Raw genomic sequence first — 20931 nt, forward strand, 5'->3', positions numbered from 1 at the left:
AGTAGCTGGGACTACAGGCGCCCGCCACCTCGCCCGGCTAATTTTTTGTATTTTTAGTAGAGATGGGGTTTCACCGTGTTAGCCAGGGTGGTCTCGATCTCCTGACCTCGTGATCCTCCCCTCTCGGCCTCCCAAAGTGCTGGGATTACAGGCTTGAGCCACCGCACCCGGCCGATTGAAGGTTTTTGTAGCGCATATTAACAGCTGCCAGAAAGCATCCAGTGCGGATAGGCACTGAACAACCAACTAGACAAAATGACTTGGTCAACCTCCAACAGCCCTCCTTTGTTATTGCACAGCCCACTTCCGGCACGATGGGCACAGTGGCCACGGTGCAGAGATGGATGTTACTCGAGACCCAGCAGCTTGATTCCTCCTCACCAAGCCCCATCTAGGTGCATCTAGATACTTCCCTTAAATTCCAACCTGCCCAGATGCCAGTGAAGCCAGAGCGCCTCGTAAGAGTCACCACCAGGGGGAGATGGCGGAACAGGTATAGCCTTTGGCAGCAAAGGACTCACCTGTGGAGAAGCTCCAGCGGAAGGAGGATGGCCTGTTTCCCCTTTGCTTGTTACAAAGAGTATAGAGCCATGGAAACTTCAGGAACTGGGGAGAGAGGAAGAGAGAATCCACTTCTACCCCGGGTAGGCCAAGTGAACAAGGCTCTTGGTACATTCAAGAGTAGGTTAAAGAGCTTGACTAATGCTGAACTGAGGGGCTAGAGGAAAAGGTGATTTCTATTTTCTTTTTTGTTTAAAAACACATTATATTATATTAGGGTTTTAAGGTTTTCTTCCTTCCTTTCTTTCTTTTTCTTTCCTTTTTTTTGGAGATGGACTTTCGCTCTTTTTGCCCAGGCTGGAGTGCAATGGTGCAATCTCGGCTCACTGCAACCTCCACCTCCTGGGTTCAAGCGATTCTCCTGCCTCAGCCTCTCAAGTAGCTAGGATTACAGGTGCCCACCACCATGCCCGGCTAATTTTGTAGTTTTAGTGAGACAGGGTTTCACCATGTTGGCCAGGCTGGTCTCGAACTCCTGACCTCAGGTGATTCACCTGCCTCAGCCTCCCAAAGTGCTGGGATTACAGGTGTGAGTTACCGCACCTGGCCAGGGTTTTAAGATTTTCAAAGCACCCTCAGGTAGATTTTTTTTTTTTTTGTAGTGAAGCTGCAGAACAGTCTTGAGAAGTGGATATTATCCTCAAGAAAATACAGGCTCAGACACGTTAGCCAACTTGTTTCAGGTCACAGCTGGACAGAGAGGCTGGACCTGAATCCAGGCCCTTCCAAGTCAAATGACTTGGATTCAGACTCAATTTCACCACCACTGGATTTTTGGTCCTAAGAGAGAGCCTCGGCTTTCTCTGTGCCTTGGTTTCCATCCCAGTGAGGGAAAACAGCAAAGCTTAGTCATCAGTCCTTAGGCTTTGGCCTTAACACACCTGTGCAACCAGTGGGAGCGCTGGAGCCTGCTGGTACCAGGCTGCCCCAGAGTCCCTTGTTGAATGTTCACAGCACACCACTGCATGCAGGCCAAGGTGGAAAATGGTTGACATACTTTTGAAACAAGAAGTAGATGTACTGTGTACAAAATTTTAAAAAATAAATGTCCCTCCCTGTCTTGCCCCTGGTAACCCTTTCCCCTTCCAGGAGGCCACTGCTGTTACCAGTTGTCATGTGTGATCTGTGTTCATATCAAACAGCGAGCTCTGCTGGGCCAGGCGGTTCCCCTGTGACCACAGGCCTCCCAGGATGTGCCAGGTTCAGGTTCAGGTGATGCCATGAACACGTCTCTATGGTAGGCTCTTACACAGATATTGCCACTTTTTCTTTTCTTTTCTGAGACAGAGTTTCGCTCTTGTTGCCCAGGCTGGAGTGCAATGGCACAATATCGGCTCACAGCAACATCCACCTCCCAGGTTCAAGCGATTCTCCTGCCTCAGCCTCCTGAGTAGCTGGGATTTCAGGTATGCGCCACCACACCCAGCTAATTTTGTATTTTTGGTAGAGACGGGATTTCTCCATGTTGATCAGGCTCATCTCAAACTCCCGACCTCAGGTGATGCTCCCGCCTCAGCCTCCCAAAGTGCTAGGATTACAGGCGTGAGCCACCATGCCGGGCCCTGCCTCTTTTAATTCTAAACAAAACACAAAACCTGTCAGGTAGCATTAAGACTCCTAGTTTGGCTAAGGTCACCCAACAAGACAATGACTCCACCTGGGTCCAGCTCTAGGTCCTGTAACTCCTTTGCCTGAACCACTGCTCCAAAGCCACCTGCGAAATCAGCGCATGCATGCCCCCACAACCCCCACCTACAAGCGGCAGTGGCACTGCTGGAGCCACCACAGCTCTCGAGTTTGCGGGCCAGTTGTCAGTTCTCATTATGCGCTGCGTGTGTGGATGTGCTGTGTGTGTGTGAGCCAGCATGCACCTGCACGTCTTTCCTTTCTATGGGGACTGTGAGCTCCCTGAAGGAGGTAGTCTGTGATGCCTGCTGCCAACCTCCCAGAGATAAGAGCTAAGGTTCCAATGACTCCTCAGTGAGAAGTGGAGAGAGGCTCATGTGGCTGGAACCAAGGCCCCTTTCCACACCACCTCCACCTCACTGCACAGTCTTTGGCCCTGTTTTCCCTGGAATCTCCTCCCCTGTCCCAGAGTAGGCTACCACAATCCAGGTGGGGACACCAGAGGCCATGGGGCCCCAAATGTAGGATGTTATCCTAAAGCCAAGCTCTCATCCAGTGTCTGGCTGTTCTCAGCTCCACCAAGTATACACAGGAGCATTGGAAAGACACCACAGCTCCTAATCCCTGGAGCCTGCCTGCACCTGTGACCACCTCCCAGTGAGAACTCAGCCTCCGGTGGTGCCTGAAGGACAGTCATCAGGCGAATCAACCACCCATGGGGCACACTTCTGCTCCACGAGAGGCACGAGTGCTGTGCTCCTGGGATAAGGGTTGGGTTCTGGGGAGGAACTGCTCATTAATTAGGTAGAACTTATCGGAAGTCAGCCTCTCCTTTCTGAGTTCAAGAAGGTTCCACAGGGTTGTGGCTTGAATGGCAGGGAAGGACTGAGGTAGGCTGGGAAGGCTGGGCCTGGGAAGAGGCTCTGGAAGAGCGTGTGGGAAGAGGGGAGAAAGAAAAGGAAGGAGGGAGGGATCCCGACACTTGGTGGGAGGGCTTTGAAATAGAGAACAAACAAGTGACAGAGAATGAAACTCTACAATAGACTCCCTGGGGGGCCTCTTCTCGAAGGCTCATCAATCAATCAATCAATCAGTCAATCAAATATCCCTTCCATCCTCAGATTTCAGGAAAATCTAGGTTTTCACCATACTTGTTAACTTTCTACATTATCCTTTTTTTTAACCTGAGAAACTAATAATCTTAGAATTTGGGAATTATTTACCTGAGTGGAATCCCCCAGGCTATCTCCAACCTTGTCAAAGAATCTAAGATATAAATGATGTTAATGGATTGCATGAGCTATTTCATCGGGGAGTTTTCTGCTTTTAAAAGTCATACATCCTCATTTAACCTCCCTAAGCTCGTTTCCTCCTTTGTACAATAGAGATATTAGCAATATGCACCTCCTAGATGGGCTGCAAGGACTCAATGACAGGAAGTCTGTAAAGCGCTGAGCACGGTGTCTGATGCGCAGTTAAGCACTCAGTAAATGTTAACTATGATTTGGAAATAGCCAAATCACTTCAGAAGCTGAGGCCCAATTTGTCAACTTGCAGTTTTCATCCCTTTCTGCATCTCAGCTTTAATGGTTGCTAATTGTTCACAAGCTAAATTTTCACTTACTGAAGCATTTATCACAGGCTCTCTTTGAGAGCAAGTGCGCTACATAAGTAAAAATAAATGTGATTCAATTTATAAAATTTCTATTTTCATTCAGCTGTTTTTAGAACTATCTTTCTCCAGTGGCTAAGGAATTGGACCAGATAAGCCATGAGATCTTTTTCTAGTGAAAAACTCTGTTTCTGTCTTGCCTAAGATGAGGAACTCGTGTCTGTCTACTTAAATATCATTAGAGTTCAAACATCAACAAAAGCAGATTAATATTTTATACAAAATAATTTGCAAACTGAGATAGATGAACCAAAATATTTAATATCTAATGATGACTGTCTTGTCAATAATGAGGTCATTTGTATGCAGTACATAATTCAGAGAGGAAATAGACCTTTTCAGCCTAATTTTGTGAACTTTAAAAACTAAAAAATTAATCCTAAGGAATCAATTCATCACATAGGGAGAAATAAACTTTAAGATGTTAGCTATGGCCTGGGTGCGGTGGCTCACACCCGTAATCCCAACACTTTGGGAGGCCAAGGCAGGCAGATCACTCGAGGTCAGAAGTTTGAGACCAGCCTGGACAACATGGTGAAGCCCCATCTCTACTAAAAATACAAAAATTAGCTGGGCATGGTGGTGCACCCCTGTAATCCCAGCTACTTAGGAGGCTGAGGCAGGAGAATTGCTTGAACCCAGGAGGTGGAGGTTGCAAGTAAGCTGAGATTGTGCCACTGTACTCCAGCCTGGGGAGAGAGTAAGACTGTCTCAAAAAAAAAAAGATGTTAGCAATGCATTATTTGCAGAGCCCCAATCAAGATGTAATCTACATCTCTAATGATATGAAAAGGGTTAAATAAAATTTGGCTCATCCAAAAATTTGAAAGATTGTACAATCCTTAAATGGTTGCAGCGTGGAGTAGTGGCTACAAACACCTGCTCTCGCGTTAGCCTGAGTTCAGAGCCAGGCTTCGTCTTACCAGCACTGTGCCTTGGTCAACTCCCTTGATTTCTCTATGCCTCAGTTTCCTCACTTGTAAAACAGAGATTAAACTAGTATGTACCTCAAAGAGTTGTTGAAGATGAAATGCAAAGTTCTTAGAACAGTTGCAGGTAAGGAGTATTTAATACAAGTTAGCTTTCATGATATTTTAATAACAATGTGGCAGAGGCTGCTAACATTATCAAATCATGTTCTCTTCTTCTAGAGCTCCTAGTTAGACTACGGTTCCCAGCCTCTCTTTCAGTTAGGTGTAACCATGTGACTAAACTCAAGGCCACAGGATGAGAGTGGAAGTGATGTGAGCCCATCAGGCCTGGCCCATAAAAACCTTCCATGCACAAGCTCTAAGCTTCAACCTCCCTTCTTGTTTAATGTAGACAAACGCAATGACTTTGGAAGCCATGTTGTGGAGATGGTGGAGGCCATGATAGATTTTTTTTTTTTTTTCTTTTTTGAGATGGAGTTTCACTCTTGTCACCCAGGCTGGAGTGCAATGGTGCGATCTTGGCTCACTGCAACCTCCGCCTTCCAGATCCAAGCGATTCTCCTATCTCAGCCTCCCGAGTAGCTGGGATTACAGGCACCTGCCACCACACCTAGCTAATTTTTGTATTTTTAGTAAAGACAGGGTCTCCCCATGTTGACCAGGTTGGTCTTGAACTCCTGGCCTCAGGTGATCCACGTGCCTTGGCCTCCCAAAGCACTGGGATTACAGGCCTGAGTTACTGCACCCAGCCCACTATAGATTCTTAAATCAACACTTTGAGGAGAGCTCCCTATAGATCACGAGCACCCATTTGGGGCCTCATGTGAATGAGAAACGTTTTTGTGCTAAGGCAGTGGGATTTAGGGATTCATCAATTACAGCAACAAACACTGAGTACTGCACAAAGGAATTTTTTAATATTAAGTGAAAACTAAAGAATGTTTGATATACCAGAAACTGTGAGTTAGCCCCTCAATATTTGTTCTTCCCTTCTTTTTCATTGAGGAACACTTATGTGCCGTGAGTGAAATGCAAAGATCTTTGTGTATGACACAAAAAGTTTTGATGAATTACACCTATGAAACCAACACACAAGTCAAAATGTAGAGTATTTTCATTACCCTAGAAATTTCCCTTATGCCCAATGCTTACAGGCAACCATCATTCCAATTTCTATCACCACAAATTAGTTTCACCCCTTCTTGAACATCATATGAATGCGATAATATATTATGCACTCATTTGTGTCACTCAGCATAATATCTTTGAGATTCACACATGTCACACCTATCAGTCGTTTATTCATTTTAATGGCTAAATTGTATTTCATTGCATAAATATGCCACAATTCGTCTATTCTCCTGTTGATAGATATTTAGGTTATTTCTGGTTTTAACTATTGTGAAGAAGGTATTACAAATATTCATGTACAACTATTCTTTTTTTTTTTTTTTTTTTTTTTTTGAGACAGAGTCTCACTCTGTTGCCCAGGCTGGAGTACAGTGGCGTGATCTTGGCTCATGGCAACCTCTGCCTCCTGGGTTGAAGTGATTCTCCTGCCCCTCAGCCTCCCGAGTAGCTGGGATTACAGGTGCGTGCCACCACACCTGGCTAATTTTTGTATTTTTAGTAGAGATGGAGTTTCACCATGTTGGCCAGGCTGGTCTCAAACTTCTGACCTCAGGTGATCCACCTGCCTTGGCCTCCCAAAGTGCTGGGATTACAAGCATGAGCCATCGCTCCTGGCCTGATTTCTAATTTAATTTTATTGTAGTCAGAAAACATGCACTTTGAAATTTCAGTCTTCTGAAATATATTGAGGCATATTATCCTCCAGCATATGGCCTGTCCTGAGAACAATCTGTATGCACTTGAGAAGAATATGCAGTTGTTGGGTTTATTGTCCTAAAATGCCATTTAGGTCGTGTTGGTAGTATTGTTCAAATCTATATTCTTAATGATTTTTTTGGTCTAGTTATTTTATCAATTATTGACAGAGAGATGTTAAAATTTCCAACTATAATTGTGGATTTGTCTATTTCTCCCTTCAGTTTTGTCTTCCTATGTTGCCCGGGCTGGTCTCAAACTCCTAACTCAAGCCATCTTCCCACCTCGGCCTCCCAAAGAGTTATAGGCAGGAGCCACTGCACTTAGCCAAAATGTCTTTCTTTTAACCTTATGTTTGAGGGATCTTTTCACAGAATATAAAACCATGGGTTGTTAGTTTTTCCTGTCAGCAATTTGAAGCTATTCTCCTATTGTTTTGTGGCCTCCCTTGCTTTTTTTTTTTTTTTTTTTTTTTTGAGATGGAGTCTCGCACTCTCGCCCAGGCTGGAGTGCAGTGGTGACATCTCAGCTCACTGCAAGCTCAGCCTCACTGCAAGCTCTGCCTCCTGGGTTCACGCCACATTCTCCTGCATCAGTCTCCCGAGTAGCTGGGACTACAGGTGCCTGCCGCCACACCTGGCTAATTTTTATATTTTTAGTAGAGATGGGGTTTCCTCATGTTGGCCAGGCTGGTCTCAAACTCCTGACCTTGTGATCCGCCAGCCTTGGCCTCCCAAAGTGCTGGGATTATAGCTGTGAGCCACTGCGCCAGATCAAGAATTTTTCTTTTTTCTTTTTTTTTTTTTTTTTGAGACGGAGTCTTGCTCTGTCACCCAGGCTGGAGTGCAGTGGCCGGATCTCAGCTCACTGCAAGCTCTGCCTCCCAGGTTCACGCCATTCTCCTGCCTCAGCCTCCCGAGTAGCTGGGACTACAGGCACCCGCCACCTCGCCCGGCTAGTTTTTTTTTTATTTTTTTGTTGTATTTTTTAGTAGAGACGGGGTTTCACCGTGTTAGCCAGGATGGTCTCGATCTCCTGACCTCGTGATCCGCCCGTCTTGGCCTCCCAAAGTGCTGGGATTACAGGCTTGAGCCACCGCGCCCGGCCGAATTTTTCTTTATAGTTGATTTTCAGCAGTTTGACTGTAATGAGCCTAACTATAGTTTTTTTTTTCTTTTTCTTTTTTTTAATCCTGGGAGTTCACTGAACTTCTTGCATCAGTAGGTTGATGTTTTCACTAAATGTTGGGAAAATTTGGTCATTATTCCTTCATATGCCTTTTATTCTGTCCCATCCTCTGTAATCCCAGCTACTTGGGAGGCCAAGGCAGGAGAATGACTTGAACCTGGGAGGCAGAGTTTGCAGTGAGCCGAGATCATGCCATTGCACTGCAGCCTGGGCAACAAAAACAAAACTACGTTTAAAAAAAGAAAAGAAAAAAGAAAAAAAAGAAACCACAGTTATGGTCTACAACAGCCTGGGATGGTTTTGACTCCTCAAGTAACTCTAGGGTCCCCAGACAGCACAGGCAGAAAGAGCTTATGAGACCTATGAGCTCCCCCTCCCACAAAGGATGTAGTCTCCAGTGCCCACTTGGGATGTGGCCAGAAAAAACAACTGACAGAGAATACCTCCCAGAAAACAAGCCTGTCCTCTCTGGGGCCAGTGGACAAGGGATTTGCTCCCAGACAGCGACGCCAATGGTGACTTCATGCAAGGGAAGGGAGTCTTTGTAGGATCTCATTATTACTATGGACCAGTGACTAACGCGTGTTTTCTGTTCTTCCATTTTCTGAAAGTTGTTATTAGTTATCCTGTTCCGTCTACCCCAGTGCATGCTGGGTTTATGTGTCATGAGAAGCAAGAGAAGTGACTTTTCTTTTGGTTTATAGGTCGGCAGAGATAGAGTCACATCTGGACCTTTGGGAGAGGACCCAGAGAGTTTGCCCTTTGCACTGATGCCATCACTGTAGACCTGTCTTCCTTGGGGAGGAGCAAGTGTGTTCTGTGGATCAGACAGATGGACATTTTGGTGGCTGTCCAGCCTCCCTTCCAGGTGGATGTAGCAAAGTTACCTAGTTCTAGACAATGGCATGGGAGCATATGTGATGTGTGTGACTTCCAGGTCATGCTCTTAAAAGGAATAAGGAGGAATTCGTCTTGATTTATTGTTTTCCTTCTTCCCACTAGCTAGAAGTCCTACATTGCAAAAAGCACATAGAGCTTTAGTCCCTGACCCCAACCAGCTGCCATCCCCAGATGCCCAGTCTGCATTGCCCACCACCTGACCTGTTTTTTTGTTTGTTTGTTTTTTGAGACAGAGTCTCACTCTGTCATCCAGACTGGAGTGCAGTGCTGTGATCTCAGCTCACTGCAACCTCCACCTCCTGGGTTCAAGTGATTCTCGTGCCTCAGCCTCCCAAGTAGCCAGGATTACAGGCATGCGCCACCACACCTGGCTAATCTTTGTATGTTTAGTAGAGAGGGGGTTTTGCCATGTTGGCCAGGCTGGTCTTGAACCCCTGACCTCAAGTGATCTGCCTGCCTTGGCCTCCCAAAGTTCTGGGATTACAATCGTGAGCTACTGTGCCCAGCCCACCCGCACTTTTATCTGAGAGAGAAACCTTCTATTTTTTAAGCCACCATCTTCAAGATCTTTTTGTTGCAGCTACCCTACCCATGATCTCCTCCTGCTGCTTATTCTCTGAGATGGCATTTGGGGTGTGGGAGGTGAGTCTTAGCTGGTCTGGTGGTGAAGGTGAAGAAGGGACCTCAGTTCCTGGCACAGATACATGTGCTGCTCTATACCACCTCCGATTTCTGTAGCCAATTTCTTGTTGATCCCATCAGAGAACATGAATCTCGCTGGCATCTGTTGCTTACATTGATAGCTGAGAAACTCTTTCCTAGCTCCTCCGAGTCCGGGGGTCCTTTCCATTGATTCTTCTCCACTTCGGTCCTACTGTGCTCGATCCCCCTCAGGGAACTTCCATTAGGCTCCCAGCCTGAGTGACCACCCAGCTCTCAACTATAGGGTCACCTCTCTTCACATAAGCTCTTCCTCTGCAAGAGTATCCGGGAAATTCTGGACACTTTTCATGCCAATGAACGGGCATCTAAGTCTTGTGTCTGCCTAATAGGCAGACAAATTGATACAGGGAAGGTACCTGGTGAGGCTTCTCTTCCCAGAAGCCCAAATTGAAATAGAGTCAAAGGCCTCTCTTCTGCTTTCGGTGTTTCCTTCAATTTGCCTGTCTAGAATCGGGGCTGTCAGGACACATCTCTAACAACTGCTTCTCCTACCTCTATCTTCCTCCTCCCCCCACAACCCTCCCAGGGAAGGGTGGCATTTTTCCACTTCCTCTTGATAGCGCATCTCCCATGTGGACTTTCATGATTAAATCTACCGAGGTTGGTCAGGTGTGGGGGCTCACGCCTGTAATCCCAGCACTTTGGGAGACTGAGGCGGGTGGATCACCTGAGGTCAGGAGTTCGAGATCAGCCTGGCCAACATAGCAAAACCCCATCTCTACTAAAATAAAAATTAGCTGGGTGTGATGGTGCATGCCTGTAATCCCAGCTGCTCTGGAGGCTGAGGCATGAGAATTGCTTGAACGCGGGCGGCAGAAGTTGCAGTGAGCCGAGATCATTCCATTGCACTCCAGGCTGGGCGACAGAGTGAGACTCCATCTCAAAAAAAAAAAAAAAAAAAAGTCCACAAGGTTGAGCCTTGATCTATTAGAGGATGAACTTCAGGATAAAGTCAAAATCATTCCTTTTGTTTTTCCACAAAGGCTTTCATTTGAGCCTCTTGTCTTGCTAAATGGGTTAAGGAAAGTTAAGGAAAGTCTCTCAAGGGTGCCTCTGTCCCAGGCAGTACCTGCCCTTCTTTCCCTGGGCAATGAGCTTCATGGCTCAGCCTTGGGGAGGAGAAGCTGAAAGAGTGTGATTTACAGGGAAAATAAAAATATGTGGATTTAATATTGTTCCTCTTGCATATTTTATCTCAGTTTGGCACTTGTATTTTTACTTTGTTTATGATGTCTTTCAAGGACAAGCCTTTTTAATATTTATGGTATCAAGTCTGTCAGCTTTTCCTTAATGGCTTCTGGGGTTGGTGCCCCACATAGGAAATCTTTCTCCACCCTAAGACTGAACGTAACTTTTAATGGCTGCAAAGCACGCCATTGTGCAAATATGCAAATAAGCCCTAATTTATTTACAGATGAATATTTAGCGTGTTTCTACTGTTTAAGTCATAATAAATAATGCAGCAAACATCTTTGTAAATACATTTTATCTTCTGCAAAGCACATAGTTTCTTTAAGGATAGATTCTTAGGGAATCCATGGGCCTTTTTCACCATTTTCAAAGCCTTTACAACAATGAAAGAATTACCTCTTATAAAGCTGCACAGGTCAACTAAAATGTCCATTTTCTTTTGCATAGAATTGCACCTATTCAGTGTGGTTATATTTGCATTTCAGGTTGATTAAAAGCTCTGGTAGTTACAAATGACTTTGATTAATAAAGATATGAAAAATTATGAGTTAAAAAATGCTGCTTGCCTGATAGACTAAAACTTTTCAAAGACAGAGGGAGACCTTAATAAAAGTGTTTTCTTTCTTTCTTTCTTTCTTTCTTTTTTCCAGACAGCGTCTTGCTCTGTCACCCAGGCTGGAGTGCGCTGGTGTGATCACACCTCACTGCAGTCTTCACCTCCCAGGCTCAAGCCATCCTCCCGCCTCAGCCTCCTGAATAGCTGGGACTACAGGCACGTGCCACCATGCCCGGCCAATTTTTGTATCTGTTGTAGAGACAGGGTTTTGCCATTTTTCCGAGGCTGGTCTCAAGTTCCTGGGCTCAAGCAATCTATCCACCTCAGCCTACCAAAGTGCTGGGATTACAGGCATGAGCCTCCACACCCGGCCAAAAGTGTTTTGTACTGTATAGAGATGTCCAGAGAAGAAAAAGACCATTTCAGGGATAACCAGTTAATTCCCAGGAATCAGGTTCTAGATTTCTTATCCACATTATCAGCCCTTCTTTGAAACAAAAATGGTCATCATCAGCATCATTACATCACCATCACCATCCTCACCATCACCCACCCCATGTACCTGGCTTCAGTCACAGAGAAGCCATCTCTCCCCTCACTGGACCCTGAGCTGTACAAGACAGATTCCACCACCCCAAGCTCACACATGAGAAAACAGAGTTTCAGCGATGTGGAACTGGAAGAGTGGGCTTCTGAATTTGAAGCTAGCCTTTTATTGAGAATAAGAAAGTTAAGTTTCTAAGTTAAGAAATTAGGTGCTAGAGGCCAGGCGCAGTGGCTCATGCCTGTAATCCTAGCACTTTGGGAGGCCGAAGCAGGTGGATCACCTGAGGTTAAGAGTTTAAGACCAGCCTGGCCAACATAGCAAAACCCCATGCCATGGCCTCTCCCCATGCCATGTGTAACTGATGCTCTAGGAGTATAGGGCACAGGAGGAGCAATTAATTCCAATTGAGGGAAATCTGGAAACGTCTGCCTGATTTCTCTCACTGGGGCTCAAAAAACAATATGAGCCTAAATGAAGGCCTCAGATACCAAAGTTTTTCTCTGACCTTCTCCCATCCTCCTGTCTCTGGCCCCTCATTCTCCCCTGCAGCTAGCCCTAGAAACTAGAATTTTTCTTCCCCAAGACAGATCATAGAAATCAGAGATATGGCCAGGCGCGGTGGCTCACGCCTGTCATTCCAGCACTTTGGGAGGCCAAGGCAGGTGGATCACCTGAGGTCAGGAGTTCGAGACCAGCCTGGCCAACATGGTGAAACCCCATCTCTACTAAAGATACAAAAAATGAGCCAGGCATGATGTTGGGTGCCTGTAATCCCAGCTACTCGGGAGGCTGAGGCAGGAGGATTGCTTGAAACTGGGAGGTGGAGGTTGCAATGAGCCGAGATAGCAACACTGCACTCCAGGCTGGGCAACGGAGTGAGACTCCATCTCAAGATAACACAAAAAGAAATTATCTAACCTACTTTTTTTTTTCTTGTTTGTTTGTTTTGTTTTGTTGAGACATGAGTTTTGCTCTTGTTGCCCAGGCTGGAGTGCAATGGTGCGATCTTAACTCACTGCAACCTCCGCCTCCTGGGTTCAAGTAATTATCTTGCCTCAGCCTCCTGAGTAGCTGGGATTACAGGCATGTGCCACCACATCTGGCTAATTTTGTATTTTTAGTAGAGACAGGGTTTCACTATATTGGTCAGACTGGTCTTGAACTCCTGACCTCAAGTGATCCACCCTCCTCAGCCTTCCAAAGTGCTGGGGTGGGATTACAGGTGTGAGCCACCATGCCCAGCCTACTTTGTTTGATTGTAGTTCATAGGACCCCATTCGAAAGAGGTGTCCTGCCCCATCCCCGGAAGGAAGGAAAACTGCATAGAAAGGCCAAGAAGAACCCAGACAAACAGGCTTGCTGTGTCTCCCCATTCAATCTATTATAATAGCATTAGAACATATTCCCTTTTGTCCAGTCATATTTCAACATGGCTGCCCATTCTATGTCAAACCTAAGCATAAAAATGAACAGCTTAGGCTGGGCATGGTGGCTCACACCTGTAATCCCAGCACTTTGGGAGGCCGAGGCAGGCGGATAACAAGATCAGGAGTTTGAGCTCCAGCCTGACTAATATGGTGAAACCCCGTCTCTACTAAAAAATACAAAAATAAATCAGCTGGGCTTCGTGGCAGGCACCTGTAGTCCCTGCTACTCAGGAGGCTGAGGCAGGAGAATCGCTTGTACCTGGGATGCAGAGGTTGCAGTGAGCCAAGATCGTGCCACTGCACTCCAGCCTGGGTGACAGAGAGAGACTCCGTCTCAAAAAAAAAAAAAAACAAGACAAAACAAAACAACAACAACACACCAAAAAAAGAAAAAAACACACACACACAAAAACCAACTTCCCTTGTATCTTTGGTTGTCATTCTGAAGGCTCCCATGTCACATAAACTATGATCAAATAAATTTGTAGGCATTTTCTTTCCCATTAATCTGTCTTTTGTCAGTGATTTTTAGCAAACTTTCAGACAGGGCTTTCCCTGGACTCCTACACTCTCCTTGAAATAAGTAACTTCTATGGTTTTGTGAGAATCTTTTTTTCTTACAATAGGAATATATGTTTAATGAAGAAAATTCAGAAAATAGAGATAAGCAAAAAGTAGAAAATTAAGATTGACTAGAATCCCATCTCTTAGGGAAAAATATAGTTGGTGTTTTCTTGGTTTTTTGCATCTTATTTTCTGCATATGTGTATGCGTGTTTGTGTAAAACACACATTTTTCAAAGAACCAAATGGGCTCATCCCACACCTACTGTTTTTCCCTTTACCATACAATCTAAAGCTAGCTCTACATCAATAGAAGGCGCCAGGGGGCTTGTGAGAAGAGCAGAATCTCAGGCCCGAATCAGAATCTGCATTTTAGTAAGGCCCCCAGAGGATTCCTATGCCCCACACACTTTGCGGAGCATGGCTTCACACCATCGTTTTTAATGGCCACAGAGTTTCCCATAATAGGGCTACACTGTGATTCACTCATTGCATCTCTCGGTGGTGAGGATTTTCCCTGTAACAAGAAGCTGGTCCCTCTGGGATCTCTGGGCTCTTCAGACCCTCCCGCTCCGTGCCCAGGAGACTCCAACAGTTGGGCAGGCGACGTCCTCGCCTGTCCTCCACTGGCGAGATGCGCTGTCCACCTCCGCCCTCCTCTTGCTCCACCTGGCGGGAGGCCTGGGCTGCGCGCTCCCCGCCCTCCTGTGCAGGCTCCACTGGGAGCCCCTCCAGGGCGCAGTCCAGACCTGACGCGCAAGCCCTGACCTGCCTTTCATCCCGCTGATGCTCGCGCAGCTCCCTGCGAATATCCGCTGATTGCCCCCGGAGTCTCCCCCTTAGGCCCTCCTGCACCTCCTACCCCTTCCTCGCCTTCCTGGCCTCCCCCGCTCCTCCACCCGCCTTCTAGAAGCATTCTCCCCCTTCTCACCCACCTCTCTACTCCTCCCTTCCCGACTTCCTCAATTCCCACCTCCCCCCCAAATTCCAGTCCTCTCCCTGGAAAAGAGAAAGCGGCAGGGGTCCCACCCTGGCTGTGTGTGGCCCGCGGTTGGGTGGGGCCTTGTACCCGCTGCAGGGGAGCGCGAATGGAGCGCGGAGCGCCACGCTGCGGGCGGGTGAAGCGGCAATCCGGGCGGCGGCTCGGCCCCGGGTCCCGGGGAGCCCGGAGCGACTAGTCGGGCAGCAAAGAATGACCGTGATGTGACCACTCTGACCCCGAGGGCCTGCTGGGTTCCCGCGGGCGCTGGGCTCGGCGGATCTGAGCGCGTGGGAAGGGCGGTGGGCGCTCAGTCCCCGAGGATCACCGGCGGGACCCTCTGGGGTCACCTGCCGCAGTAGCTGGCCGTGCGACGGGCCCCACTGCGCCCTCAGCAGCAAGGTGGTTCTCCCTTTATAGAGGTTTTATGTGCATTTGTGGGGAGTGTTCTCAAAACGATACAAATGAGCTTCCATTGTCACCGATCAAAATAGTAAGGGCTTTTAAAAAGGAGACTGTTTAGTGCCGACAGAGCTGCAGAGGAAATGGAGTCTCCTAGGCACCATCAGGGACAGGGGGCTAACTGGTCTAGCTCTTTTGCAAAATGTAATAATGCAGAGTTAGAGTCTTTGAGTGCTCACACTGTTTGATAGTGTGATTGTAGTGGTGGACATGCATCAAAATAAATAATCCCAAATATTACCCCAAAGCTTTTTTGGGCACAGACATTCTTTGCACTGAAAATGAGAAAAAAATTGTCTAAAATTGAAATCACTAGTTGGGCACTGATAAATATATTATGGTGTATCCACAGTTGTGATATCATTCTGTCATTGATAACATTTCTGAAAAGTTTTTGATTATATAAGGAAATTTTCTTATTATGTAAAAGGCACAAGGTGAGTTTGTATACCAAGATAATCACAAGCATGTAAACTAAGCATAGTGGAAAGACTGGAAGAAATACATTTTAAATAGGAATGGATGCTCTTTTTTTTCTTTTGAAAAAACTTTTTTATGAACTTTTCAGATATATATCAAGGTATAGAGAAGAACTTACCCATCAATAATCACGGGAAATGGAGCACCCTCACTGCTGAAGCCTCTTAGGGACCCTCTTCACCCCCTCCTCACCGTGACCTCTCGCTATCTTTATTACATATGAGTGGATTCCTAAACATTACATAAGTATTCCAAACTTGACATATATGGTAAAGTACTATGCACACTCCTTTGACTTTCTTTTTTAAGCCAACTTGGTGCTCTGGGGATTCATCCATGCCAACTCGTATTGATGAATCTGGCTCTGGTTTATTGAGTAAATATGACTTAATATTTATCAAAAACGTAGAGCAGAGCCGGGCACATGGCACTACATAGGTTTGTTGTTTTTTAAGAAATAAAAAAATCATTTTCACTGCAATATAGTAGACTGTTGCTGATATCATACTAAATGTACTGATTCATTCTCCTGCCGTGAAGATTTAGAATGTTTTCATTTTGTTCTTATTACAAACACTGCCACGATGAACATTCTGGTCTGTGTCTTCTTGTGCACATGTGTGAGTTTCTATGGAGTGCACCTAGCATTGGCCACAGGCGTTGCAAGGGATACCTAATTTCAGTGCTACAAATTACTGCCCAGTCGTTCTCCAAAGTGATCTTGCCAGCAGCAGATGAGTCATTGTAGTAATACTCCCAGCCCTCAACACTGCCTCTCATCAGGTCAGTTCTTTTCCAGTGTAATGCGTGTGGAGGGTTACTTCTCATGGTTTAAATTTGCATTTCCCTCATTACCATGGGGTTAGAGGTCAGGCATGTGTTCATATGTTTATTGGTATTTTTTATACTGTAAAGTCTTGATTATAACCTTTTCCTATTTTTCTATTAGTTGTTGTCATTTTCTTGTTGCTTTTTAAGAATTCTTTAAATGTTTTGTATCTTAATCTTTCATCAGATGGATGAGTTGCAAATATTGTCATTCACTCCATGGCTTGTCTTATAACTTTTTGTGGTGTCTTTCAAGACACCGAAAATTTACATCTGCACATATTCTAGTTTACCTCTTTCTTTAAAGTTTGTACTTTGGTTGACATGGTGAAAGTACCTTTTCCTGTTCCAAGATCATAAGTTTCCCCACACTTTCTTCTAAAAGTTTTTAAATTTTGTTGTTTTATATTTGGTCTTACATCTACCTGGATTTGATTCTTTGTGAAGGTGTAGTGGAGAGATCATCTTTCTCATTGGATAATAATTGTCAAAGCATTTATTGGACAGCTCATCCTTTTCCAGTCATCTGCAATGCTGGCTTTGCCATAAATCAATTTTCCCAGTACGTGGTGATCTTTCTGGGTTCTTTATTTTGTTACATCGTTCTGTCCTCTAGTAATACTGCACTCTCACTTACAACTTGATAATAAGTTTTGATTTCTGGATGAGCATATATTCATACTTTTTTTTCAAGACTATCTCAACTATTTGGAGTTCTTGATTTTCATATACATTTTAGAATTAGCTTGTCAGTTCTACAAAAATTTTGTTGGGATTTTCATTTAAACAATGACTTCATAGGTTAATTTAGGGAAACCTATGAATATTGAGTCTTCCTATTGATAATCATGGAATATGTCTCATTTATTTAGGTCTTCTTCCAAATCCTTCAATAAAGTTTTTCATATATATATCTAACATCTTTTGTTACATTTATTCCTAGATACTTTATTTCTATAAAACTTCAGCAGTCTCCAGGATTGACTTTCATAATTGGAAAAACACACCTTTACATATGGTTTTAATTGTAAATCTTTTCAGTTACAATCCTTAAAAATATTTAATGATTCATGTCAACATGCAGATTGGGGTCATGGGAAGATGGCTTCCTCTATAGTGAGTTTTCTCAGGTTTGACAAAAAGTGTTAGAAGCTTTGGAGAAAGGAAGAAGGCAGGAGAATTTTTATGCACTTAAGAATTTACAGGCCGGGCGCAGTGGCTCAAGCCTGTAATCCCAGCACTTTGGGAGGCCGAGACGGGTGGATCACGAGGTCAGGAGATCGGGATCATCCTGGCTAACACGGTGAAACCCCGTCTCTACTAAAAAATACAAAAAACTAGCCGGGTGAGATGGTGGGCGCCACTCGGGAGGCTGAGGCAGGAGAATGGAGTGAACCTGGGAGGCGGAGCTTGCAGTGAGCTGAGATCTGGCCACTGCATTCCAGCCTGGGCGACAGAGCCAGACTCTGTCTCAAAAAAAAAAAAAAAGAATTTACAAAGCTTATATGTGTGTAATAGAGAGACAAATAGAAATGGAGGTAGAGAGACAGAGAATATAGGGCAATAGATTTATTTAAAAAATGGACAATGACATGAGCACAGTGGTGTACATCTGTAGTCCTATTAGTAGGGAGGCTGCGGTAGGAGGATCACTTAAGCCCAGGACTTTGAGGCTGTATTGCACCATCATGGCACCTGTGAATAGCCACTGCACTCCAGCCTGGGTAACACAGCAAGACCCCATCTCTTAAAAAAAAAAAAAAAGTACAAAGCGTACAAATGGAACTCAGCTGCCCACCTGCCCACCTCAGGTTCTTGGCTTCCCCACCAGCAGGCTTCTGCTGCTTACAGGTTCTTGTGTAGCCTTCCAGAAATACTGTAGTCTCCTACAATTATGCATATGATTATATGCTCTCCAAATCTATCCCATCCATTTTATTTTGACACCAATGAAAGTATAAAATACATAGAGCTCGGCACTTTGCTTTTCCCATTGTAATCTTTCCATGTTAGTGCATAAAGTCTAGCTCATTTAAAAAATAACTACACAGTTCATTTTCCAATTCCTTGTTAACTTGTGTCCAGGCTTTTGCAATAACAAACAACACTGCAATCATCATTCTTACACATACAGCTTTACAACAATGGGAGCATTGCTATAGGAATGGGCAGAGAATAGATGCATGTGTAATTTTGATAGACTGCCAAACTGCTCTCTAAAAAGATTGCAACAATTTACAATTCCAACAAACGCGTGAGAATTGCCTATCTGCATTGCCCTCATTCACGCTAACACTTTATATTATCAAATTTTAAAATGAAAAATTTATTTTTGCTTTAATATGCATTTTCTTAATTATGGATGAAATAGAACCCATCTTTTTATATGTCTTCAAGTCATTTATACATCTTTTCTTGCTCTATGCTGATTTTCTTTTGGGCTGGATTTATTCCTATGTTGATAGTAAGAGTTCACTATATTTTGAGGAAATTAGCTATTTATATAACATATAAGTTGCCATATTTTTTCTAATTTTTCACTTATTTTTATGTGTTTTTTTTTTTGTTTGTTTGTTTTTTTCCATACAGAATTTTGCTTTAATGTATTTGCACATGTTCTATTTTTCCTCTTTTGGCTTCTGAATTTTGTCCTTTACTTAGAAAGGCTTTCCCCACTCCAAGAGTTCTATTTTTAAAATTGTTTAATCTTTTATTATAGTACTTTACATGCATTTTTATGGTGAAATGTACATTTTTTTTAAAGCTAGCATATCAGTTCTATAAAAATCTTTGATGGGAATTTTGATTAAAACAGTAACTTTGTAGAACTTGAGGATAAGTGGTTAAAAACAATTATAAAAAAGAAAAAAAAAAAACCCAGTAACTTCAGGGCCAGGCACAGTGGCTCACATCTATAATCCCAGCACTTTGGAGGCCAGGAGTTCAAGGCCAGTCTGTGCAACATAGCAAGGCCCCATCTCTACAAAAATTTAAAAAAACTTAGCCTGGCTGGGTGGCATTCACCCATAGTCCAGCTGCTCTGGAGGCTGAGGTGGGAGGATGACTTAAGCCCAGGAGTTTAAGGCTGCAGTGAGCCGTGATCACACCACTGCACTCCAGTCTGGGTGATAGGGTGAGATGCTATCTCAAAAACAAACAAACCAAAAGACCAGTAACTTCATAGACTAATTTGGGAAAGTAGACAACTTTATGATATTGAGTCCTCCTATTGATAAACATGGTATGTATTTCCATATAGAAAATGGGGATTTTATGCATACATATATATACACACACATATATATGGCTTATGATAAATATAAAATGAACACCTGTGTAACTACAACCCAGGTAGAGAAATAGAATATTAACACCTTAGAATTGCTCCTCCTGCCCCCATTGTGCCCCTTATAAATCACAATCCTCTCCCTCCCCACCAGGGAGGGATTTCTAATTTCTGAAATATCTGATTTCTGTGATAAACAGCGTATGTATATCCCTAAACAATATAGCTTAGTTTTTTAAAAAATATATTATTCAAATAGAATGAGGCTGGGCGCAGTGGCTCACATCTGTAATCCCACACTTTGGGAGGCCAAGGAGAGCGGATCACCTGAGGTCAGGAGTTCGAGACTAGCCTGGCCAACATGGTGAAACCCTGTCTCTACTAAAAATACAAAAATTAGCCAGGCATGGTGGTACACACTTGTAGTCCCAGCTACTTGGGAGGCTGAGGCACGAGAATTGCTTGAACCCGGGAGGCAGAGACTTCAGTGAGCTAAGATCGCACCATTGCACTCCAGCCTGGGCAACAGACTGAGATCTATCTCAAAAAAAAAAAAAAAAAAAAAAAAGAATGAGATGATGCTGTACTTATTTTAATGCTTTGCTCCTTTCACTCTGTATTATGTTTGTGGGATTATTTCCTGTTGTTACATGTGGCAATAATAGTGAGCTACATCAGAGCTATATTTGATATATCAACCTTGGATCCAGCATTCTTGTTAAATCCACTTATTAAATTAAACATATTATCTTTAGAGTATTCTAGAATGTTTATATACACAGTCACACTGCCTATAGCTAATGATAATTTTATTTCCTTCTTTTAAATAATACAATTTTTATTTTATTATATATACATATATATATTTTTTATTATACTTTAAGTTCTAGGGTACATGTGCATAATGTGCAGGTTTGTTACATATGTATACATGTGCCACGTTGGTGTGCTGCACCCATCAACTCGTCAGCACCCATCAATTCATCATTTATATCAGGTATAACTCCCCAATGCAATCCCTCCCCCCTCCCCCCTCCCCATGATAGGCCCCAGTGTGTGATGTTCCCCTTCCCGAGTCCAAGTGAGCTCATTGTTCAGTTCCCACCTATGAGTGAGAACATGCGGTGTTTGGTTTTCTCTTCTTGTGATAGTTTGCTAAGAATGATGGTTTCCAGCTGCATCC

Source organism: Piliocolobus tephrosceles, chromosome 2, assembly GCF_002776525.5.
Source record: "Piliocolobus tephrosceles isolate RC106 chromosome 2, ASM277652v3, whole genome shotgun sequence".
NCBI lineage: Eukaryota > Metazoa > Chordata > Mammalia > Primates > Cercopithecidae > Piliocolobus > Piliocolobus tephrosceles.